Genomic DNA, 26,111 nt, shown 5'->3' on the forward strand with positions numbered 1-26,111 from the left:
AAGGAATCCCTAATAACTAAATTGATTGAGTCTCGACCTGTATCTAAATGAGAACAGTTCAATCGCAGAAGCTGAACTGTCAGTTTCTTATATATCTCCTTTAATTGTGCTTATTGGGAATTAGAGAGCCAAATTCTCTACTGGCAGAAGCTATTGTCACTAGAAGAGCATTTGGCCATCAAAATCATACACGTTTTAGTGTTGTGTATTATTTACTAGCTTATATAGCACCGTTAGTAAATGCTGCTGCACAGTGATGGATATCCATTAATTTTGCATTAATGCATACCCCATCAAATACATTCTGGAGTCTGGCACTGATTTCTGGGTTGTTTTGCCTCAGATACCAACTTGTGCTGTCCTTGGGTGTGTCCGGTAATCACCCTGTGCCTTAAAGGAGCACTGTGAAGTGGGTGGGTTAATGATACCTACCTGAAAAGGTGCTGTGAGACTTGATGGACTGACACTTTTACAGCAGCACTTAGAGATCTTTCAGAGAAAGCATGGTATGAAAACAATATTTAAATCTGGATGGACTTGTATGATAACCCTTGGTATTCTGGATTTGTAAGGGAGGACAATGCAATCTACAGATATTTACTTACGCTTTTAAAAACTCTTGGAACACATCTGCACAGGGAAGTACTGTGCTAAATAGCAAAAAGGGGGTGACGGATATAGAGCACACACTGGCTAGGAATGAAGCTTGGATAACTTGGAGAAGGATCCCAGACTAGTGCAAAAGCTATTTTTGCAGAATGGAGATGCAGTCCTGCCTCTCTCAGGTTTGACCCCTTTCTCCAGGTGTCTGGATAGTTCAGGGTTTCTTTCCAGAGCTGCCCACAAAAAAAAAAAAAAAAAAAAAAAAAGAAACTCTTGAACAGATAAGACTTTAAATTTTATTTAATTCACATCCAGCCAAGGGGACTGGGGGAAGAGTCCCATCTGGGTGACTTCCCTGGAGCACCATGCAAGTGTAACACGACTGGGGATCCTGTGGCAAGTCAGAGAGCAGAGGAAATTCAGAACAAAGAGCAAGTGGCTGGGCAACAAATGGGCATGGTATGTTCATTGACATCTGTGAGCCGAGTGGAGTCTCAGCTGGCTGAACACTTATGGATTGTCTGCATGTCTAAAGGAAAAGAAGTATTTATTTCACTTTTGTTTATGGTCAGTATCTAGGAAGATCCATTTTCTGGCTGCTGTTAATCTTATGCCACAGTGTTTGGATCACAGAAATAATGAGACAGTATTTCACACCCTGAAAATACAGCATGAAATCCTGGCCCTCCTAAGCACTGTGTAAAAATGCCATTAACCCTTGAGGAGCTAGGACTTCATCCCCAATCCCTTCGCTGAATGTCTCATCTTTATTGACCCTGAAAAGCTTTCTAAAAAAGATATGCTTCTGAATCAGTCATTAGGTAGTCAAAATCATCTTTTGACTGCTATTTGGAAGAGAGGTTTGTTCCAGCATCTTCTGAGCTGGAGCACATGAGATAGTGGGTAGTAGCAGCCTTGGGGGAAGGTTCTATGGCCCCATAATTTGGTCCCCTTCCCTGTTACTGGGGCTGTGATGAGGTGGTCCCAGGGAAAGCCTCTCACTGGTGTGAACGTAGGAGCCTTGAGCTGGTCTCCACAATCCACCACAGTCCCCTTTTGGTTTTGTCTTGTAAAGCTGCTGGTTCAGTAAATGCCTTTAACAGTATCCTCTCACTTGGAGTGAAGTGCTGCCTACCTTGCACACACAGTGCAGTTATAGCCATGATGGCCTATGGATCTGTGCCAGGGGTAATATCTTTCACTGAACTGGCTGCTACAGATGGAAAACCAGACATGCTTTCTGAAGGGGGCTTGTGTGCCACTGGCTCTCTCCATGGAGAGGTCAGGTCCCCTGGCAAACTTTGCTCCATGCTGAAGGGTGCTATGCATAATTACTGCTCCCTTTCGCTGTTTGCTGCTGGCAAGACGGGTGCTTCCATAGCTCCAGATATCCCTGACATGTTGTTTCCACATCTCCCTTTCTCTGCTTCTACAAAACATCTCACTTTAAGCAGTGAAATGGATCTCCACAGGCATGCAATGACGCCTGTGTCCTCCCATGCGTGCCCCACCAAGTGGAGCCAACATGGACCTCCAAAGCTGCCCCACTTCTCCTCTTGCTTTCCCTTCTCCTTCCCTGTCCCTCTTCTGCTTTGCCACCCGCCTGTGTGCAATTGGTGGGAGCAGCGGGTGCCCACACCACGCCACCGGCGGGTGGTTGCACGGCAGAGCAAGCACTCCATGAAGTAACAAAGCATCCTGGCACATCACAGCCCATCTCCTCTCCTCCTGCTGGCATCTTTCACTCATTTTACACCTGTTAGGCTGCTGCTGCTCCTGATCTCTCAGCTCCTGGTGCCTTCCCCTTCCCTCTCATTCTCATGTTCTTTCACATCCGCCAGCATGAAATACTCGTGTCTCAGCAAAGGGGAGATTTTGGAAAGTCACTTTTTTCAAAGCACGGCTGCTGAGATGAGTCTGTTTTATCTGTGGTCTCCTTGGACTCACCTCTTCTTCACACCCTGCTCTGCCTCTCTACCCTCTCTTCTTGAAGTAGCCGTGAATTTTCAACTCCACGCACTTCCTGAGTTGTCAGTGTTGTCTTAGTCCCACTAAGGCATATTTGTAGGAGGAAAGGGGGGCAGGGGGTGGAGGAGGAAGAAAGCTGTGAAGGAGACAAAACCTACTCTTTAAGACCTGTCCCAGCTACACTTCATTCATGGGAGCGAGCGTGGCCTGGGAAGGAGCCTTTGCTTGCATTGACTCCAGGCTGCTCTGAGACATACAGAGTATTTTATTTTTGGAGCTATGTCTGCAGGCAGCATAGTAATGGGATGGATCCTGATTGTGCAGACATTCATCCAGACTCTGTGCTGGTAGATGTGTGGAAAGAACAAGAGCAGGATGGATGAGACTAGCCTAGAGTAGACTAGTAGTCAAATCCACTGTAGGCAGGGATTTATACCAACTAAGGATCCAGCCTGTGCAATCTGGTTGAACCTTAATTTCTGCTCAGATTCCACTTTCCATTAGCACTCTCTGAGAATTTATGTGACAGCAGAAATTTTTCACTGTCTTAGAAAAAGCAGTCACGTTTCAGGGAAAGCTACTGCGTTCAGTTCATCTACACACCCGCATGCACTCCCAGACATGCACAGAGCTTAATTTTGCATAATCACATTGGTTCTTAACCATGGCAATATATTCAGATCTTCAGACACCTGACAGTCAGACCCAGCTCTCTAACAGCCTCCCTGCTGGAAAAGCAATTATATTTGTGCAAAGGCATCAGTGCAGAGTTTAAAGGTACCTGTCACCCTAGAGGGAGCAGAGAGTTTTCTGGGCTAACCATTGCAAGGGGGGCATCCCACTCAAACTTGTTATCAAACTCAGGTGATCCAGAATAATTGTAAACTACATCCAGCAAAGGAAAATGAACTTTAATTCACTAATAGGCGAGTTGATAAGCTTGCCTTCCAGTTTGTGGTGATGAATCAGCTTGTTGAGATGCCTCAAACTCTAGGGATGAAATTCTTTGTCTAGCCAAAGGGGAGGCAGAACTTCTTTATCTGAAGTCAAGGGATTAAAAAAAAAAAAAAAAGCAAGCAAAAATAGCCATTTACTACCTCTCCTTTCCAGTTTCTTTTCTGTGCAAACCAGAATGCAATAACACTTCCAAGCTTTCCCCACTTCTGCTCACTTGGGCTGAGCTAGCGATAATTTGGTCTCCTGCTCACAGCATTGCTTTTGAAAGAGACCATCTCCAATTAAACAATCCCAACTAACAATAATTACATTTTCAAATTAATAGTCACTGTTGTTGGATCCTGGTGCACTTCATTGAATTTCAGTGCCATTCCCTGTGGTCTGACTGAAGACGCGTGTGGCTGACATCTGTCAGGGATGATGCAGAGAGGACTGATCCCGCCCTGGGGCGAGAAAATAAACTAGACAATCTCCTGAGGCTCCCTCAGGCCCTGAGCTCCTGCAATGCAGGAGTCACACACGTGCTTTGCCTATCTCTCTATATTTAACTAGATAAAAGAAAAAGCCCTGCCATATGACAGAGAGATGGCACTGCCACAAAACTGAGAAATACTTCTTTGGTAGAAATTACTTAGAAAATGCAACTGTCTCCAAAGTTTTTGTGGACACTGGAAGGCAGTCTCCCTTCTTTCATTATGTGATCCAAGACCTTAGGTGGCTTAAATGAGAAACTTAAGAAAGTTAAAAAAGGAGAAAATATTTTGCTGATTTCTCCTTTTTTTTTGAACATAAATGTCATTTGGGCACAGTAGATATGAAGAGCTATAATGCTGTCTTTCCCTCTCATCTACCTTCAAAAAAAGGAAAACATTTAGGGGTGAAGCCAGAGTATGATCTCGATCAATGCATCCAGATGTAACACTGAAGTGAATCTCATGCTATAAATACAACTGTTTCAGGCTCCCACTTGTGTAACAGAGATAAAAATCTAACACAGAGGTTCCAAAAAATTCTCCAGAAACTTCCAAGGCTCAGTCAGGCCCACATGCAAAGTCCAAAATAAACTGATTTTACTGGAAAATCCCCAAGATTATGTCTAGAGTGATTCCAAGACTTTTCTTTTTTCCAATTCAAATGAGCCCTATTACACATCGGGAATGTCTGGAGGAGAAATACAGCCTATTTCATAAAGCCTTATTACATATTTTAATGCACACAAAGTAAACATGAAAATGTCTCTTGGGCATTTTGTTGTTTCAGTTTTCTAATTTTGTGTGCTCTTTGGTTACTTACAAAATGTCTTCATAAAAAACACTTTTGTGATGTTTATTTTATCTCCACAAGGGCTACAGCTGCTGAATCAGACTCTGTACTTCATGGGTGCATTTTAGCCACTTGGTTAAATTTGATCAATTGACAAAACTGTTACAAGTCCCAGTGAGTTAAGTAATGCCATTTCGGAAACAACCCCCAAACCCAAGTGGCAATAAGCCTGCAGCAGGTGCCTATCCATCCCAAAACTAATGTTAAAGATGTTCTTTCCTGGCTTCATATGACCTCCAGCATCAGTTGGAGGCTTCACTTGGATCACCAATGGATGGCAAAAGCCATGTGTACCTTAATATCACCATATATCACAGATGACCCTAAAGATAACCCCTTCTACTTTATACCCCCTGATCAGCACTGGTGGCATGAAATGCCTCTCTGAGAAAGGAGATCTGTTTCCAAAGGCCCTGTTAGGGACTTTCACACCAGGTACAAATTGGTGAACAGGGTAAAAATATCCCCTTCTGCCAGTGGGATGAGGTGCTTCTGGGTCAGCTTTTTAATCTTGCCTCCGTCATGTCTCTGTAGCTATCTTTTCTGTGTGCTGCACAGCATAGTAAAAATGGAGGTCAATACACAGAAAAGGTCTGTCCTTCAGGGAAGCAGTGATGGGTTTGGTGTGGACCTGTACCCTGTAGCTCATGGTTCAGTTCTGGGCTACAGAAAGAGGGAATTTCAAATTCTTCCGGAACTGGACAAAGACATGAAGAATAAAACCCAAGTGGGTTTGCTTGGAACAAGCAGCCTTGTAGCAGGATCTCATGTTGCTCTGAGCCAGGAGGTCAGGCTGGCCCTGCTGAGCCAAAAGCAAGACAGTGCTGTTCGTGTACCGACATAGGTCCTATACCTAAAATGCATACTCCTCTAGCACTAGGATAGTGATACTGGAGCAATGCAAATAAGTTAGAGTTGCTATCGTGAGGGCCCTGCATGCACTAACAGGCTCTAATCGTCCTGCTGAACCTCAGCTGGGCCTCCAGCCCTTGGCTGGGGGCTACATTTAAGCTCAGACCTTTAACTGCCCTCCTTCCCTGGTCAGGGCTGTGTGCATGCTAAGCCTGGCCTTGCTCCTTGCTGTCACTGACCAGCCTTGACCCTTCCTCGCCTCCTGTGGACTCTCCTGGGCTGGCTGCTGGACCTGCTTGTCTCTCCTTGCTCGTGTGGTCCTGTGCCTCCATCTCAGCCTCTTCTTCAGAGCAGTCTGCTCTTGCTGCACCCAGCAGGTACCTCCTGTGGTGTCTCCTGGTTCTCCTTTAACACTGCTTCCCAGGACAAAAAATGTGGGGGGACGTTACAAGGAGCAGATATGCAGACATGTGGAGGTTCAAATGCCAGGTAGGAAAACACCCTGACCCCCGAGACTCTGTCCCCTTTCCAAACACAGGGTGAGAGGTCCCCCTGGATGAGGATCTTCACAAATCCACGGTGAAAAGCTGGCATGAGCTGTAGCTGTCCTCCAAGCTCCAGCTGAGAAAGGGGCATTTCAGCTGAAATATGACTAGGCTGTTAACACCCGTCCAACACTGAACTGAGTGCAGGGTGACACTGCTGTGTCTCAGTACTGGTGAAGGCTGGTGACCTTTTAACAGGTTCCCTTTTTAGTAACAGTCACACTGTGTAGACAATTTCTTAAATGCAAAACACTATATTTTTCTTTAAGGTGCAGAGATGTATAGTAACGGGGCTCTGACAAACATCTGTTTCACTTTTCATTTTCAATTGTGGCTCAGATAATGGGAGCTCTGGCACAAGAAAGAAAAAAACAGCAAGGGTCCCCATTATTTGCCAATCTAGAGAGGTATAAATCACAGAGCCGGTAGAGCCCTGTTCCTGTGATTTCAGTTTTATGGGTCATTACTGTAACTGGCTTGCGATGCTCTTCTTTTAACATACAAATGGCACTGCTTTATTTATTGTGGGTGGGATTGATTCCCCTCCCAAGGGGTCCCCATGGAACCTAACATTATTTGCACTGAGCATGGAAAGAGAGGTGTTATTTCTTTAGTCATTAGAAATCCTTCTTTAAGGCTTAGCTTTGTTTTCTCTATCCCAGAGCAACCTCACAGGCTGATAGCTATTGTGGCACTCTAAGTTCCTATAGGAGCTAAAAGGTTTGTGGAGGTAGGAAAGCTAAATATCAGTGCCCGTGTGTCTGCTCAGTTATACTGAAGGCAGTGCAACTTAGCCTGTGTTTTTTAAGGGAGTTTCAGGGTATGTTGGCAATGTAGATAATAACTGTTACAAAAAGCAAGGTACCTGATTTCTTTCAGCCCCTGTAAAAAATTGTGAACAAGTTCAAGTCCTGCAGCTTGAATTCTTTCTCTTTGCTTTTGCAGGTGATTGGGAACTTCTGGGTCTGGTTCTGCTGCCAGGAAATGGCTGTGCCATGGCATTACTGGGGCACAGCTCACCTCTGCAATAGGTCCGGGGATGTTTTCAGATGCAGAGTGAAATACAACGGCAGCAGTGCGGTGTGGTGCTGCTGCTGCTCAGGGTTTGGTCTATTCATGCAGAGATTACACCTACACGTGCTAACTGCCAACTCAGATACTTAAGGGAAGGTGCTGTTACAGCTTTGCAGAGACCTTTGCTTGGGATTTTTTTTTTTTTTTTCTCCTTCAGCTTGGTACAGTGCAGGACAGTTGGTATTCTTGGGTCTATTGGAGGAATGTACTCTACGTTCCTCCAGCTACCTGAAACCACATATATATATATATATATATATGGCATAAGATTCCTAAGTAAGTGATTCGTTATTTAATAAATCTGTGCAGATGTTCAGCATATGGATTTCTTCTCTGTATTTCTAGAAAAGATAGATTGAACAGTTTCCAAAATCCTGTGCTACAAACTTTGTCTCATTTTAGAAATCAGATCTAAAGATGAGAACTTTGTCAGTAGTGCCCTGTACAATGGAGTCCAACTGAAGATGGTTAAAGGTCTTCCCAGATAACTTTTTCAGTGTGAAACAGTGGCAGGTAAGATAAATAAGAAGATAAATTATAGGAGGACTGAGAGGGGCAGAAGGGAGGCTGCAGGAGAGGAAAGAGGGATGGTTTGGCCTGCAGTTGAGTCAGTTATGATGCAGCTTTTATGCTTTTTCACTCTCCCAGAAGTGGAATGACAAGGGCTGCAAATATAAATATTAATTTTCTTCCTGTAATAAAACTGTCACTGGACAAAACAAAAAGTCAGGCAAAATCACTGCTGCTTTCCAGATGGGGAAGCAGCTCCATGGTATAAGCGTTGTCTTGAGAATGAAGTACTGATGATGGGGTTTGGGGGCTTGGGGATTTGGGCGTTTTGGGGGTTTGGAGGGTTTTTTTGGCATGTGTGGTGTTTTTCTGCTATGGAGGCAGCCAAACCTTGCGAATACACAGTGGGAAATGACTGCAGTGTGATGCTGACTGAAAGTAAGTGAAGCTGCAAAAGCTGGTGATCTAGCTAAGTGGACAGCAAAACAAACTGAGGGCATCGGGGCCATAAAGTTGTCAAATAATTGCAATGTTGGAATGTTGCATAGCAACAATAAAGATCCTCAGAGTGTGCGTTATTTACAAGCCTGATCTGCCATTCCGTCAGTGAAGAATTGCATCCAAAAACCTGAAGCCAGTGGGCACAACATAGCCAAACACAGTTAGTGAAATTGTTTACTTGCTGTGGTTTTCTGTGTTTGCAGTCGATGTTTTCAATTGATCCCTCTTAAAAGTCTATCCTTGATAAAGGTGTTAAATTAAAATGCAGTTCTTCATAGCTGATGAATACTTTTTATCCTCTTTGGCAAGGGGATGAGTCTTCCTACACATCACTCACTGTCTCAGAACTGATTAATACATGATTAATACTCCCTGTCTCAGCCACTGATTAATACATTTTGTTTCTGAAGCATGAGATGCAGGTTCACATGCCCATGCCAGCACCTTCTTCACCTCCATCTTTCATTTGGATTTCCTCCTGCCTTTTGCTGTAATCTTTGTCAAGTAGGGAATCTCTTCTACCAGTAAAGTACCATCAGCTCATTTCTGCGAAAGCAGTGATTAGCAATAATGTTAACTGTTAAACTGTTTAAATCAAAAGCAGCAGTGAAAAAGTTCCCACACTGCGCTCACCCTCCTGCACCACCAAGCCCTCTGCCCCATGTTTGGCACAGCAAATATTGACTGTTTTGTTACTTAATGCACATGGCTTTGCTTTGGAATGAAGCATCTTGCATCCTGCTGACTAGCTTCAAACTGCATGGACCCAGACAAAGACATTTCCAATGGCCTTCTCTCCATTGCAATTAGGGGGGCAAGGTCAAATAAGCATACAACAGAATTGCTCTCTGCTTCTTTGCAGTGATTTTTTGGATCCTATGTACATCAGCTGGAGATGACTTTCATGTAACCTGGAACTACTCCAGAGCTTGAAACCCCCCCCAAACAAACAAAAAACCCCAACAATGACAAAACAAAACAACAACAAAAAAGAAATTCCAAACCAAACCCAACAGCTTTCAAGGTATTGCACGTTATTTTGTTGGACATAGCATTCTGCCTCCTACTGTGAAGGTCAAAAAGCAAAAGCTCTTTTTTTCCACTCCAGGTGTCATGCTAGCAAAAGCTAACACTGACAGCCTTGGAAATGAAAGCTCAGCTTATATGGTCCAGGTAATGTCAGTCTGGTCTTTCTAAAGTGTGCGTACGTTGGCTGAGAGCCCTGACTTAGCCTTAAATAGGCTTCCTCTGGGAGTGAGCAGTCCTGTTAGGAACACATCCCTCAGTTCGTACTGCAGCTCTGACTGCTGACAGTGGGGGCAGGTCATGCCACGATTTGAGTTACATGGACGCCTGACCACAAAGGGCTGTTTGGAGACCTCCCTCAACTAATTTTATGAGTCCACACGTTGATTTGGATTCACAAGCAGCTCACATTGACTCCGAGCTTTTGGATGAAAGCTCAAGATTCTATAGCTTACTGCAAATCTCTTTTGTGTTCAATCGGATGAAGTTAATGACAGACAAGACAAAACCACCTAGGCTTTTTTAGGTTTTCTACTCCAAGTTGAAGGATGTTCAAATACTTCATTCCCTTTACTGCTAGGCTGCTTCCAATTTCCAGTCTTAACTTATTCTCCCCCAAGACATCATATCTCATATGTTCTTGTGTCATGGTTGTATTTTATAGCTGCAATGAGGACAAATTGCAGATTTAAATAGCATTATGTTGCAAGTTTTGCACTATGTACAGATGGAACAACTTGCTTGCAATAATTACAATATAGTTACTGTTTTCATCTGATTAGCTGCAAATACACTGATTTTTCTCTTCCCATGCTTCGCATAAAAGTTCCTTTTTATCAACAGTTTATACAAACGTTACTCTATGGGGGTTGCTGTAGTTGCTATAGCTTTAAAGAACACAATAGCTTGTCTGCAAATATGCCTGATCATTTGTTACACTGTCTGTTACTCTCTTTATGACATTCTGGAAAAGAAACAGCTGAGGAGGACATGGAGATCTGTAAAACTACAGGAGAGAGACAGAGTGGATTGAGACTGATTGCTCACTATTTCCTCCCATACAGGAGTTAGGGGGCCTCATATGAAGCTAGAAGCAGCTAGCTCCAAAACAAATGTTACAAGATATCTTCCAGCTGATAGAGGGTGGATTTGTTGGACTCCATGCCACAAACATGGTGGATGCAGAAACATTGTGTGGATTCAAGGGAGGTGAGTTCATGGAAGTCAGTCTGAGGGTTTCCAAGTAGACAGAATTTCTCTCCAATTCAGGAAGCAGTTTGAGGCTAGGAGGAGGGATGTGTCACACAAGTTTGCCCTGTTGTTACTTTGTCCTGGGCAAATCACACCTGAGTTAGTTTACCACTGGTGAGCTTGGGCAGAAGTACAGCAGAGCTGCAATGGCAACCAGAGCTTTCTAACCCTGGTCCACAACAACCTCATTAAAATTGACACAGTATGCTCCCCCTCCAAATGTTCAATGAGGATCTTCACTGTATTGCATGAATTTATCTTATCTCTTCTAGTATTTATATTCATAACTTGTTTAAAATGCAAGTAAAGCCCTGATTTTAAGGTGCTTTTTAAAACCAGAAGACTTACAGAGGTAGATAGGAGAATTTTTAAATGCACCAGAGCACCTCCATTGATTTCAGTAGCAGTCAGCTTCATAAAAGTACCCAATTTACAAGTGTAAATAAATAATTTCAACAGTGTGACTCATTGTAGTTGTATATATCGAAATTCCAACTATAATGGCTTCTTTTTCTCTCTGACCACTTAATAGCTCTTTGGTACTTCTAAATGGTTTTGTTTGTGCTATCAAAGCAAAAAAAAAAAGAAAATAAATTTTGCTGAACCTATTCCAAGGTTAACTCTTCTGAGTAGCATGTAATTGTTCCCACATTGTTTCTGAATAAGCTTGATTTGAAAGTGTCAGGAAATCACTTTTCTTCCCAGTAAAACTCTGTTCCAGGTATCTTGCTGTTGGGCAGAGGCTTGTGCAAATGCCGTTCCTCACATCCCACCTTTGACGTCGTTATGTTGCTGCTGGGTGCATTTCCTCGCTGTCTGATGTTATCTTGAATTTGAGCAGAAAGTCCAGAAGAATTCAAGGAGAGAAGTGTTAATTCTCCACCACACATAGGGAGAGATATGGAAGTGACTCTCCTAGGCACCTCTGTTTCATTTGGTGCTCAAGAAAAGAAAAAGGAAAGTAAAACAAAGGTTTGTATATTGACGTTTTTTTCCACATGGACTTTCTCATTGCCTTGCTTCTTCTCCTAAGTCTTCCTCTCTGAAGCAGTGAAAAGGGGAGGTGACTCAGTCTTCTACTCTCTCTGAATAAAATAAATAAAATAAAATAAAATAAAATGGTCTCTGAAGGCAGTTTTACACCAGTACGGTCTTGTTGGCTTCTTCTAGAAACTTCTCACTTGCACTGGATGGAAATGAGCTCAGTACCAAGTCTGGTTTTGTAAATAAGAAACTACAGCTTTGGTACATGTGATGTATCAAAGTACATGCTTGTGAGTCTCTTTGCTGCTTTATATATGCCTTGGGAGGTCTGGTTAATGTTCCAAGGCACAGCATTAAGACCATTGTAAACTGCATGGTTAACAGCTGTTAGTAGAAAATAGGCTAGTGTTTTGTTTTATGAAGAATCGCCAGGGTGGGGCACAGGATGGAGAAATGGAATTAACATGTACATGCTCCTGAGTCAATGGGTGTAATCAAGGGATTGCTGTGCCTGGGAAAGCTCAGGTGAGTGAGGAAACAAACTCCTCCACTCTGCGCTGGCCCATCTCTGTCCAGATAATTTCAGTTATTGGAAAATGAAGTCCAACTCTGGAAGCTCTTATGCAGGTTCAGTTCTCATTGAAAGGATGGAGAATCATTTCAGAAAAATCCTTTGGGAATCTAGAACTGGTATTTCCAGGGCAATATAATGGCTTTTCAGCTAGTATCCATGGCAGATTGCTGATACCATAGCAAAAAAAAAAAAAAGGTGTCATAGTGTAGGGTAGCAGGTGGGGGTTTCTCTGGGAGTTTTATGGATTCAATTAAGGAGGTATTGATCTGCTCAGCAAATGCTGAAATTTCTGAGTTTCTTCCTGCAGTCAGGAGATCTGGTGTCCAAAATATTAGATTTTTTTCCTGATACATGCAATATATTTTATGGCTTATGGAACTATTTGCATCTTAAGGAGTTCTTCCCTGAGCCTAGATATAGGCCAGCTTGAATACGTACCAAAGCCACAATACACAGTTATGCTGGCCCGGAACTTCCCATTATAAGACCTTTCTATCCTCTTTTAAACAAACAGCTTAAGCTGAAATTTTCTGTGCTGGGTACCTGTCTCAGTCTGAATCTTTTTTGAAAGATCTCAGCAGAAGTCACTGTGAATAGGGCTATGGAAAAAGGATTATTTTATGAGCACTAAGGATGTCTTCTGTTGTTTGATGAAGGAGGAGAGCCCATACACTAGAATATGGTCTTGAAGGCTCAGAGTTGGTTTGCTCTACCGACAGGGTGTTGAGCAGCCCTGCTTGAAGTTGGCCACGTGTTTAGCTGTCCATAGTCACAACTGCTCCACTGCTTGCCAAGCCTGACCGGTCTGGAGCTGGGAGAGGGGACAGCTCTGCTCCAGGGAGGGGGATTCTCCATCACAACCTGCACCCGTGGCACAGGCATCATGTTAAGGACCCTGACACCATCATGTAGCAACCTCAGCTGTCTGCAGAGAGAATCAGCTGCCAGGACAGCTGGGGCAGAGGGCTAGATGAAGGTTTTTCACAGCAGACACCTGGCAAGCTGGCATGTGGCAAGGGAACACCTTGGGGCAAAACTCCACAGTGGGGAAGCTTTCATGTGGGGGAAATGGACAGTGGAAGCAAGAGGTTTATTTTTAGTATTTCTGTTGGGCTGAATCCAGAAAGCCAGATGATGCTCCTTCTGATAGGCAAATGTGTTTTAACTGGCTTCAGCAAACCCATATGTACAGTCAAGGAGTTATGCTTCCCTTAAGTAAATTCTCCCGATGTGAACTTCCAGTCTGAAAAAGCAGTTTAGCTGCAGGACCTTCTTAGTGAGCACATCTGCTCTACAAATTTGTGCAACATCGCATCTGCCATATAATTTAGCAGAACCTGCAGAGCTCTGGGAGAAAAAAAAAAGGGATGGGTTCATTTCTGGCTTGCACATTGCCAACAGAATGAACTCAGGACAAGTTGTGGCTTGAAGCTACCTAAAAGACCAACACTTTTATCATCCTGCAACTGGCTAGTTCTGCTGAGCAGCATATTGTGGGGAGGAGGACTGCCAGCAGAGAGCTGAGCCAGGATCTGAGAGTTGAGCCTTAGGGACACTGTGGGAGGAAGGTCCTGCAGCTTTTGAGTATAGGAGAAGTCTGCTTCGATCTTACCCAATTGTTCATGTGCTGTTACCAGTTTTTTGTAGGAAAATTTTTAAAGAAAAAACCTGACACCAAACAACAAATCTCCATTAAGAAATCTCCTTGTATTGCTGCCACAACTACTACCAGCACTCAAATTGTGTGCCTAAAGACCAACCTCTTGCTCATTTCTTGCCTCCAACCACAGTCCTACTCTTTTCAGTATCATCTGGGTTGCTAACATGCTTCCTTTCAGTATTCTTCATTATTTTGTTTCTTGTGGCAGCAGTTGCTGATCTGCCAAGGCCAGAGCATTACTAGCATGTAGTAAGGACTTTGTCTACAGCAGAGGACTCCTCATCTTCTGCAGGCCACCAACCTCCCAGCCTCACAGGCGTGCTAGTTTGTGGCATCATCTCCTATTTTTTATTAGCGTTTTTGCTCTTTCCATTCTGTAGCTATTTTCCACTTCCATGGTTAGTCACCTTCTGCTTCATTCCTAAACCTCATATTTTCACTGTCACTTCTGGCCATCTGATGGCTAAGCATTCTTCTACATCCTCCTTATCCCAGCTTGTCTGCCCTGTTGCCACTCTACATCTGTCTGTAGTGCCATCCTCCTCTGCCAGTGTCCTGTGTCTGCTGTTACACTCCAACAAGAGCCTTTGTTACAGCTTTGTGGCTGTGCCCTCAACTTTCTTTTTTCATGGTTTCTGGTCTGCAAGCCTTTCTGCAGCACTCACCTGGAGCTGCAGTGGTAAGTAGGTGGTTGTACAATGTTCTGCGTGCTCCAGAAAGTGCAGGTATTACCCCTATCTGTTTGGCCACCTTGTGACCATTCTCCACTGCCCTGGGCCACCCAGCTATCTCAGCAGCATCTCTGTAGCTTTTGCGTCAGCTGTTCCTTCACTGGACCACAGCAAATCTCCTACATAATATGCCGTGTCTTGGCCGTCCAGCTCATCAGTGTCTCTGGGCTGTTGCCTATGTTCCCCTTGCTCTCTAACCTTTTCTCCAGCACAGTTATTGGAAACAGACACAAGAGGAGGAGAATGAAAGGTGCCACCATGAGAACTGCAGCGGAGAACCTTGTGGCAGAGCTGGTGGGATTATGGTGAGAAGTAGGCTTTGCTGTCAGTGCAGACGTCTTGGACGGTTTCTTGTAGAGCTGTTTCTTCTGCCATCTTTTTCCAGTTGTGCACACACCAACATGTGAGCACTCCCATGTCATTGTTTACTACTTAGCCAGTGACAGGGAAAGTATTTCTCTCCTCCTAGGTTACAACTGCCTACAGTTAGCCTTCAGTAACATAATGACCAGCCAGTGTGAAACTGTTAAAATTACCCCATAAATAACTCTTAATGCACAGAGAACTAGGAGTTGCTGTTGCTTATAGATAAATTACTCACTGCCATTATAGAGCATTAAACCATGGCTAATATGGAGGTCCCTGTAGGGGTTTCATTAAACACCAGAGGTATCCTATAGATTTAACTATTGGGGAGCTACACAGCTCTTGCTGCTTGCCAGCTCTACCATGTTAGAGGTAATGTACTTCTGCAAAGGAGTACCAGGGATGCTAATGGCCAGGAAAATGCCTCTTAATGAAAAAAAAAAAAAAAAAAAAAAAATCCCAACATTGTTAACGTTCAGTGGCAGAATGCTGTTTGTAGCAAGATTTTTGATCTCTGTACAGTCTGAAAGTTGTTTCTTTTTGCATGAAGACATTAAGGGAGTGTAATTGGAAATGGTCCTCTTCCAGTCAGGAACCAGGGAAGGGGCAACACTTCAGACTTGCCTGCCCTGCCAGCGGTGGAGATTCCCAAATCTCTGCAGTTAACTTGGCTGGGAAAGATGTGCTGCAGCGTGTTCATTTGTTGCCTGTGACAGATCAGGGCTACTGCAGGCATGCCTACCTGTGTTACTATCACACCCCCACAGTGCCTGGTAGATGCACCATCTAACAAGACATATCCTCATCTACATCTACATTGCCATGTGAGACCACTGACACAGGGCTTCAGCCACCCAGACTCCTTCCACCCAACCATAGCCACTGAACAATGTTAGCAGAGCACCCAAGCTCCTTGTGCTCAAGGGAGATAGTGATTGAGTCCATGCATGGTCTAAATCACCCTTTGGAGACTCTCCATTGGTTGTGGACTGAATGGCAGTGATGGTCCTGTGCACAACTTTGCTGTGCGCTGAAGGTGTGTTGAGCACCCTCAGTTCCTCAGACTGAAGGAGGGCTGTGCAACTTCCAGCATACAAGTGGTTCATGTGCATTCATGCTTGCAAGTCACGCACGTTCTCTTATAGCAAAGGCCAGAAGAACAGATGGTGCTTACCAGATGAGATTTGGGAAGGCTTAATGACCACCATGGAGGTATTTATAGCTCTGTCTTGTAAGAAACTTTTGGTAAGTAATTACCACCAGCATAGTACTAACTGTATTTCTACAGTGTGTTTTTCCATTTTTTGCTGTCTTTTTTATTACTACTGCAATATACTCTATTTTAATAATAAAATATCTAATTCACAATTTATTTCTTAATACATTCAGTATCCGTGTTATGTCAAAGGTATGTCCTCTTTGGCACCCTCGTAAAATTTTAGTTATTCTCAAAGCTACACCATTGATGACTCCACTGACACTAATTAGAGGTGTGAATAGGAATTCACACCCCGCGATGTTCCCTGTTGGGTCTCCTTTTCTACCATGCCAACCCACAGTTTCAGCTAAACACTGGGTGGATAACTGCAAAGTAACCACATAAAGGTGGACTCGTTGTGGCTCAGTGAACACTGCATCCACGGGAAAACTATAGTTTTTCTTCTGTGTAGTTGGTACCTGATGAAACTTGCACTGATGTAATGGACTGACCCACCATGCCCTGCCTAGAAAACTTAATGAGAAAAGGGGAAAGCTCTTGTGGTTGCCAACCCAACTCTGAAGGGATCCAGCCATACCTGGCTTTCTGTGCTTATATAGGAAGACTGCCAAATAAGAGAACATGGCTCTTGCACCTTTCTGGGCAAGGACAAGGTGTAGTTTTGGTTGGGAGTACTAGTGCCACACTGGATTAGTGCAACCCCTGTCACTATCATCTCCTTTAGAGACGTCAGAACCCAAGCCGTTGGGGGTATGAGGGGATTTGCACTGTTTGAGCAGTCTGTAGACCAAGTGAATGATCTTCTGACAGTTATTCAGGGCTTCTATGCTATGGCTCTAGCCACTGCTTATCATCTCAAGCGAGCTGGAAGAGCCCACACAGCAGGATGGGTGTGCTCAGTGATGCACGCCTGTCCTTGTCTGCTGGCTGTCATGGAGAGGATCTAGCTGGAAAGCAGAAAGGGAAGTGAACCACACTGGAAAAGGTAAAAAAAAAAAAATAATAAGAGAAGGATGGGCAGTGCTTATAAGTTTTGCAGTTTAAGCACAGCTTGAGTGTCCCTCTAGAATAACCACCTTGTTTCATTGATTATCTAGAGAAATACAGCTTCTGGCATTTAGGAGACTAAATTAGGTGATGTGATTACTCCTTTATACTCAAATCAGATACTAATCCTTCAGGCACCCTGATCTTTCTGGCTTCTCTTCCATTCCATCCTCAAAGTACAAATTAAAAAGGTGATCTATTATTACTTAAATAGTTTTCAAAACTCTGATTATTTTTCTGACCCGCATTTTTACCTCAGCAGGATAGAAATGATGCTCACTGAGTCTGGAGCAAACCTAACCCTTTACCACAAAAAAAAAAAAAAAAAAAATCTGAGATCTGAAGGGAGAAGATAGGGGGGGAAATAATTAACTGTGCTACTGAATGATCAAGAATTTTAATCCTTACCTGCAGCTGGGCTGTGTTTTGCTGATATCAGGAGGAGAACATGGTTCAGTTTAGCCAGTCCCACAGCATCCTGCTGAGTCCTGCCTGAGTTCTTGTCCTCTGGGTCCATTCCTGTGTGCTGGCATGGGCAGGATCTAGCCTGGTGCTACTGCTTCGAGGTCATTTTTTTTTTTCTGCTATGACACACTCATGTATGAAACAGGTAAAGGGAATGTGTAGAAATATTGCAAGTCTTCAAAAATGTTTTATTCTGGTATCTGCATAACCCTGAGTCTGCCCTGGTAAGGTTATTGCAATGAATAACTGATGAAACAGCATTCAGTGGACAGTTATTTTAAAGTGCTCCCAATCTTGTTTGGTTGTGATAAAGAGGATAAATAGAGAAATGCACATATTCGCATCCACATGAAAGCCAAAATCACATGTGGCAGAGATAGTCAGAAACAATAAAACCCAAGATTGAAAAATGAAAGAGAAGAATAAAGCCTTGTGGTTTAATATGAAGGAAAATATATGACAGAATCTTTCATCTCTGACCATGTTTGCTGCACAGTAATAAGATACGTTGGCTCTGAATGGAGAAGATAAGAGACTGGGATAAAAAAACAAGCTTCGGTACAACAACCATGGGAGCTAAATTATTGCCTTGTTTTTATTACTACAGGCACAGAAATATAGTGGAAAGATGTAGATGCAGGGGAAAACTCCCAACAGCCAACAGGATGGGCTGCAAATACTTGGGGTATGCTTTCAAAAGGGTGAATGCTTGAGATATTTTCCTCTTGTAAAAGTATCAGAATAATGTTTCCTGTGGATAGGTTGAATGCCTTGAAACGGTGGCTGTAGCTTACAGATTTGAGTGAAAATGTTGGGAAATTGGGGTCTCCTACTAGCATCAGTCAGTTTGTGCCAGAACTGAGACCATGTAAAATCAAAGACTTAAGGGTGCTCCCAAGGTGACCACCTACTCTTCCACCACGGTGCCCCGGTGCCCCAGCCTCAGCCCCTCCCACTCAATTCAATTTTGGAGACCTGTGCAGGGTTTAGAGTTTTCTTTGTCCCCATTTTAAAGCTAGGGAAATAGAAATCAAGCCAGAATGGCTTTTCCAAGTGCAGGAGTGTACTGCTGAGTTCCCAACTTTGCATGCAGTTTCCTAAACAAGTAGGCTGATTTTCCCACATGCTGAGCAGCTTCTGAAGCCAAATGGAAATTCATCTGGAGACATAGCTGGGTCACTAATGTGAAAAGGGTTTGGAATGAAAGGCACTGCTTGAAAGTTTCTGTTGTGCGGTTGCTTTGACTCCATAGATGTCCAGATAGCCCCTGACGCTTAAGCAAGGCTAAAGATGCAGGTATTGGACAGCACTACTGGGCTTCTTGGATCTCATACATCACAAGTCTGAACTCTGAAAGAAAAGTCTTCCTCCTATTGTAATTTGTCGTCCTAGCTGTCCTTTGCTCCTAGGACATGAGTTTCTATTTGTTTGCGTTTCTTATTTGGCTTCTGGCAGAAGAGGGAGGGACACGCAGATGGTGTGCCTCTCTCTTGGCCACCCTTTGTGCTGCTCTTTGCTCACAGTGCCTGAGGAGACATCAAGTAGAAATGACAGGTCCAGCTCTCAGAGCACCAGGGAGGTTCAGACTTGCAGTCAAACATTTTGGCTTTGACCCCTTTTTGGTAGCAGGTCAGACCAATCTTTGACCAAAATTTCCATGCTCAGTCCAGCCTAGTTTGGGGATGTCTGGATCCTGAGGCAATGTCCATCTATGCTGTTAATTCATTCCTCATGTAGTCCTGCTGCCCACTGTCCTCATGCTGTTCCCCAGCACAAACTGTATTGCAAGGTCCCTGCACCTGTGTTTCTTACCATACTTGGTTCTAAGAGGTACCTGGAGATCCTGCTTTCTATTTATCACAACACAGCTAAATCTCCCTGGGCAGAGGTACTTTGCAGCCCAAAGTGGATGTGTTTTGCGATGCAGATTATACTGCCTTCCCATGGTGAAATACTATGCTATATTTTAGTAGATATATTATATATATGCACACACTCTCTCTCTCTCTAAGGCTATAATGCCTTATGTCACAGTGACAGCAGTCTCCCAGGTTCTTTACTACAGGAGGTTTCCCTGTTTATCAGAGGACAATACGACAAATTTTGCCAAAAGTAGTATTTTTTTCTAAAGATCAAATCTCCCTAGAGCCTGTTTTCCCCTATTTCCACTAATGCTTTTAATGATTTGACCTCTCCAGCTCCCCCAAGTGGGATTGCTCACTAGCTTGTAAGCACTTCAAATTTGGTCCATATTAAAATGAACGATAATATTAAAACAGCATTTCCACTGTAGTTTGAGGAAAAAGCTTTCAAAGGACCTGCTGAGATGAAAACATAGTTTCTGGACTTGAGTGCAGTTATACTTACCAGAAATTATCCTCACAGGACCTAGGAATAGTTTTGTGATAAGAAAGGTAGGTGGGGTACTAGTAGCAGACATCAGTAGACTTCTGTCTACTTCTATCAGTAGACATCAGCCCATGTCAGTCCATGGCCTTACCACAGGCCCTGGTTAACCCTTCTCCACACTGAATCTAATTGTCTGGGGAGGTACTCAGAGAAAGAGGAGGCACCTGGGACCTGCACAACTGTTCTTGGCATGGTGGTACCTTTTCTCCACATGTCCAGGCCTGCTCGTTCAGTGCTTCCTGGCATGTGCCTGGGGCAAGCGGGAGTGGAGGGAGGCAAAGGTGCTGAGACCAGAGTCCTAAAGGTTTAGAGGTCAAACCTCCAGCCTCCCTTGCCAGAACTGAGATGAAGAGGGGAAGACAATGTAGATTTCCCTGGGTTAGAAGTTGAGTTAGCTTTGGATGTGAAAAAAAGTGAGGGTGCATCGAATTGATTTCATGGTGGCAAGAAATGGTAAAGCAGATTTGTCACTGTCCTGTTGAGGAGTGAGACCTGAAAGTCAACAAACACAAAAACTTATCCTCCCAGTGCCCAGGTGGAGGTGACTGTCGGGGGACTGAATCATGCTGGCATGCCCACCTCCAATGCAGCCATTCCCCCAGGCTAGGAGCAGCATGAGCCTCCCAGGCAGGGCCCTTCCTACTTTTTTTAAAAGCAAGGCATGTCACACCGCGTGATCCACTGCTTCTTCCCAGGATGCCTTAATCCCAGCATCCCAGGACATGTGGCTGCAGCATTTGCAGGAGCGACTTCTCCATCACTCATGACTCTCCTTTTCCTCGATAGTTTCTCCAGTTTGGGCTTGTGTCCATGAGTTGCGGTGACTCTTCCAGAGCAGGTCTGCTGTCTTTTAAAGGCCACCATGGATGAGAGTGAAATGTTGTACTTGAGTGCTAGAAATATGGGATGCTTCAAAAAAACCAGTGTTTTTTTAAGACACAGACTTCCTCATTTACTGAGAGTATAACAAGTTCAGGCATCTCAATTCCAAAGCACTGGAGCTGAAGGTATTTTTTCATGTGAAGTGATTGTTTCTATGGCATCAAAATATTTAATTCTATTTTCCGTTTTTTAAACCTTTTATTGCAAAAGTTGGTTCTTTTGAAGTGCCAGTTCAAGAAAAAAGCTAGGCATTTCATTGTAGATCACTTCAGTCTTATCAGATTGCTTCTTTTGTAAAACAAAGTTTTGTAAGGTTGACAAGCATGTTTAAATTTAAATAGCTTCTATTGGTTTGAGATTTCTTTAGTGAAAAAAATAATCCCATAGATTCTACTCAAGACCTGCTGTTATGTGCCTTAACAAAAAAAAAAATCCAACCAAAAAGCATCATGAACCAGAATGTGTTTTATTCACTCCGACATAAATTGCAAGTATAACAATGCCTGTGAGAAACAGTGAACTGGAGAGAATTTTTCAAGCACTTCAGTGTGCCAGGAAAACTGTACACTCATTAGTTATTTCTGCTACAGCTCAAGACTTTCTGAAGTAGAGATATTTAAAGAGTTCTCAGTAAAACCCTGAACCAAAAGAAATCACTTTTAAATTCTGAATATGAGGTGAAAACCAGGTTCCCTGAAAGTTTAACAGAAATTTCTGACCTATGTGTACCTTCAGGAGTGTATCTGATCCAGCACAGCCCTTTTTGTGTTTTTTTGCATTGAAGGCCTCAAAAAGGACTTTAAAGTCCCTTAAAATACTATTGGTTGCTATTTTACTTAGACATCCAAGAAACAATCAAACAAACAAAAAAGATAAATTAAGAGGGTAGAACTGGTGCTGGAAATTTTACACCTGGCACTCAAAAGTCAGATCTGGAGGTCATAAGTTTAGGGCAATGCTGCATGGCTCATCATCAGGTGATAATGCAGATCTTGGTCTTCAGTCTGTAATCATCAAATGTGCCAGGATTTGCCTGCTAGCAAACTTGGATTTGGAGTATCAATGCTATATGCTCACACACAATCATAAATCAGATCTTCCTCCCTTCAAAGACTTGGCACTAGGTATCTTGGCATTACGCAATATATTCTAAGTGTGTGGAAATACATGCATATATTACATATACTTAAATGTGTATTTCTGAATAGCATGAAAACCTGATAGTTTTGTAAAGTTTTAAATATATGTTCATTAAACTGTTTTGCAGTGAATTTCATGAAGTTTGGGAAACATCTTGTTCACACAGAGGAATATTGGATAACATATCTTAACCAGGTTGGAGATTTCATAGTGTCTCCTCTCTCTGTAAGTAAAACTAAATACCTGGACCCTCATTCCTTCCCATAATCTTTTTGACTTCAAAGACGACTTTTTATTATAAATACCTCTGCAAAGGAGTTTCATCAGGGAAGCAGGAAAGTGCATCTGTTTGGATTTTTGATTGCATGGGTAATCGTGGAGGGAAGGAGAAATGGAGACATGGAAGAAGGATCACAAGATGCATTGCTGGATAAGTCCTGGCCAAGTCTGCAGTAAATCTTAATGCCAGCTCTGGTTGTGATGAGCTGGGTTTTGCTACTGTTGATTTGAGCTCATTTGTTTTCATATTTAAACAGGTTTCTAACTGAGTCTCACCTGGGCTACAACTACTGCCAGAGGAGGAGTGAACGTCAATGGTAAATGGAGATTATTTTTAGCCAAATTCTGGAGTCCTGATATACCTCAGTTTTCACTTTCTCAGCACATTTTATTCAATTTTATTAGGTCATTTAGCAAATAATTTTAATTTTCTGCTTAGATCTGAATTTCTGAAAGTAATGTACTGTTGTACAGTTAATGAGTCTGCTAATAAGCTCCAAGAAAATGTGATTTGCAAATCATTCCAGGACATAACTGTCACTCAGACCCTATGCCAATTAGCATAACCATTAGCAACTATCCCTAAGAGGTCCTTGAAATGTAAATGAGATTTCCTAAGATCCCTTTTACTAGGGAGGTTGAAGATTCTGCCTCACATGGAAAATGCAGCCTGGTAAAAAGCAATAATTCATTAAAGACAAAGTATCTTTAGTTGTAAATGCCCACCTGGATTCCGAGCAGCAGCAATCTCTCTGTAATGCACTTGGTGTTTGTTTGCCCTTACAATGATGTTAAGAGGTGACATGGCTGACTAACTTCTTGCTAACAACTTGAGCAGCAAAGAGTTGCTGCCAAGACACTGATACAGCAACCAAATGGGTGGCTTTTTATTGCAAACATGAAAAACACGTTAGCATGGAGGTGGGGCAGTCTTTAGGGAGCCATATCTTACCCACAACGTTATTCTAAATCTTGGTGGATTTACTGGCTTGGTGGACTTAGTTTTCTTGAAAAAAAAGCTGCATAAAGGCTGTGTGAGGTTGTGGCCAATGCTGCAATGCTCTCAGGTGCTGCAGGGACCAGAGATCCTCTGGGTGCAGGCAAATTTCAGCTGGCTGCAATTCCCACTGGACATCTGTCCTGAATGCTTCACTTCACAGCCCCCCCCCCCCGGAGAAAGTACTTTCCTCAACGCTTGGCTTTTTTTGATCTTTCCCTCCCCCAGCTCTTAGTTCTTTGGGATCTCAGGACCAATTCTGTCACATGTTTTAGGAAGAAACAGATCTTCAAGGCTTTGTTTAGTATAACAATCTCACAGAGATCTTGCCATAACATTGCAGACATGTCTTCCCGCAGGTGAAGTTATAGCCAGGCTATCAATCAGGCAAACACAGCACTTCAGATGAAATGCAAAAGCTTCGGACTCAGGAGGAGACTGCTGTGGCTTGGGAGTATAAAATTAAAAAGCATGCCGTATTATGCAACTTTAAAGACCTAACAGAGGTATTAGCTTAATTTTAATCTTGCCTTATCTCATTTACAAAATGAGAAGTCTGTATACTTGCAACTGATTTCTGCCAGCTAGAGTCAGGTGGTCCGTCAGGGCCCTCTGTGGCCAAAGCTGGCTCACGGGGTGATGTCCTTGAGCCATCACCTTTCCTTCCCGGCAGCCCCCCATGACACAGGGGACAACCAGCCTTTGGTGCAGGATGTGAATCCCAAAGCTGCACACCTCCTCTTATGTCTGTATATACGTATAGACCTGTGAATTACTGCTGCGTCCATGTGGTCCATGAGGATGCAGCCCAAAGTTGGTTCATGAATTTGACAAACATGAATTCGAAACCTCATGCTTGGGAAAGTGGTGCAGGAAGGTGCTCGTGGCTGGGGGATGGAGCTTGGCAATGAGGTCGAAGGGGTATCTTCTCCTGAACTCCTAATTGTTAGGCTGACTCTATCCCACTTTTAACTGAGCAAGTGAACATGAAACACAGGATTAAATAAAGCAGAGATCTAACAACTGATGCAAGTCATCTAGGAGAGATTAAGGTAGTCAGACAAATGAACAAAGGCGTTAACACGCTAAGGTAAAAGAGGGGATAAAGTTTGTCAAGATCAAGGACCTGCCTCAGAAAATGGTGTTATGAATTAATGGCACAGTAAAACTGAGCATTAGGCTGAGCAAATTCCTTTGGTGTCCTGTGAAGGGCTGTTTTCTCAGCTGCCCTCGGAGGGATTTGCCTGATGGCTCTTGCCCGTGCTCCCATCAGCTGGAGCAGCATTCGCTCATCGCCTCCTGCCACCTTTCAGCAGCAGTGGTGGGCTGGTTCCTGTAGGGTTCGGCGTTCAGAAGATCTCGCGATGTCACAGAAAGTTAGAGGGTTAGTCGCAGCCTTATGATGTGTCTGTAATCCCTCCTACCCTTGTTAGTATAAAAGGAATTGACTGCGCAATAAAAGGCGGAAGTTGGCGCTCACACTGTGTGTGTTATCTGTCTCTTTCCCTGGTCCAGGCTGACCAGTGATCTATTCGTGGCACCTTGATATGTGGTGAACGCTACAGGTTCCCTCAGATCCCACCTGCTAATGACTTGCATGTTCATTTGTTTTCCTGTTTTCTTTTGTTTTAAAGCAACATTGAGGGCATTTAGGACTGGGGAAAGGATGTATGCAGAGACAATATCATGCAAACAACACCAACTGATTACGATGGTGATTATTAATAGTGACATCAAGCAGCAGCTGGGACCTGATTGATTAAAGATGACTGGGAGGTCCAGGAGGCCTTAGAGCACTTTCCAAGGTCTGTTTTTGCCTTTTCTGATGGAGCCTGAGCAGCTGTCACCGGGACGTTGCAGGTTTGCACAGCCGGGTCCTGCTAACCCATTTCATGTCTCGCCAAGATTCTGCTGGGCAGGAGCAATCCCTTCAGAACTGTCAGTAAGCAGCTGTATCTCAAAGGATATTACAGCTCAGGCTTGTCAAAGCTCAATAAATACCAGGGCTCCTGGTATGGAGACCCTACGGAAATTCCTGTTTTCTGTAGCAAGCCTAGGAGAGGGTGGTTCTTAAACCACCAACTCAGGCTTTAATATGTGGCTAGAGTTTTCTTGGCCATGTTGGCTGTTGATGGATGATCATTTGCCATCTTTTTTCACTTGATAGGAAAAGCCAGGGGTATATAAATCATATTTTCATGCAAGAGACCAGGTACAGATTTTTTGGTATTTGCCCTTAATTGCCTTCTCAGTTTTTGTTAGACAAGAAAGGATATTAACAGGATTGCGCAATGGCCAATTAGTTTTAAAGGTCTTTAGTTCCATTACTTATCTGGAATAATTTGTAATCTTCCTTTGACAAAGGCAGCTGAGGAACCCTTTTTGATAATAACACTAAATCAGGCTGCTAGAGCACATACCGATTAACATATACAAGGGATGTTACACCAAACAGAAATTCAATTTAACAGATCTCGTGGCTCCAACCATATCCCAATTATATTCATATCCTTCTGCAGAATTCTCTGTTTTACCCTCTTATCCCCATCTTCAGAGGTCTCAGCGTGAATTTATCATGTTTTCAGTTGCTCTTGTTCATATGCAGCCTGCTCACTACCCACCATTTTTTTCCATAATGTTCTTTCATCTCTTATTTCTTTATTGATCCCTTATGATGCTGCTGGATACAGAGGTGAAGGGGACTGTTTACCAGGAAAGTGGGAGAAGGCATGTGCACACTCAGGCCCT

The 26,111-nt window shown here is 43.3% G+C and overlaps 1 long non-coding RNA gene across 1 annotated transcript in view; it reads left to right on the forward strand.

Moving 5' to 3' along the window:
• The window catches only part of LOC138688163 (uncharacterized), a 41,479-nt gene extending 29,750 nt beyond the window's left edge, over window positions 1-11,729 (forward strand). The window contains exon 3 of the long non-coding RNA XR_011327218.1: window positions 10,424-11,729. This is a non-coding gene — a long non-coding RNA (uncharacterized lncRNA). The remainder of the gene's footprint in view (window positions 1-10,423) is intronic.
• Window positions 11,730-26,111: the final 14,382 nt, after the last annotated feature.

This window comes from Haliaeetus albicilla, chromosome 2, assembly GCF_947461875.1.
Source record: "Haliaeetus albicilla chromosome 2, bHalAlb1.1, whole genome shotgun sequence".
NCBI classification, from domain to species: Eukaryota; Metazoa; Chordata; class Aves; order Accipitriformes; family Accipitridae; genus Haliaeetus; species Haliaeetus albicilla.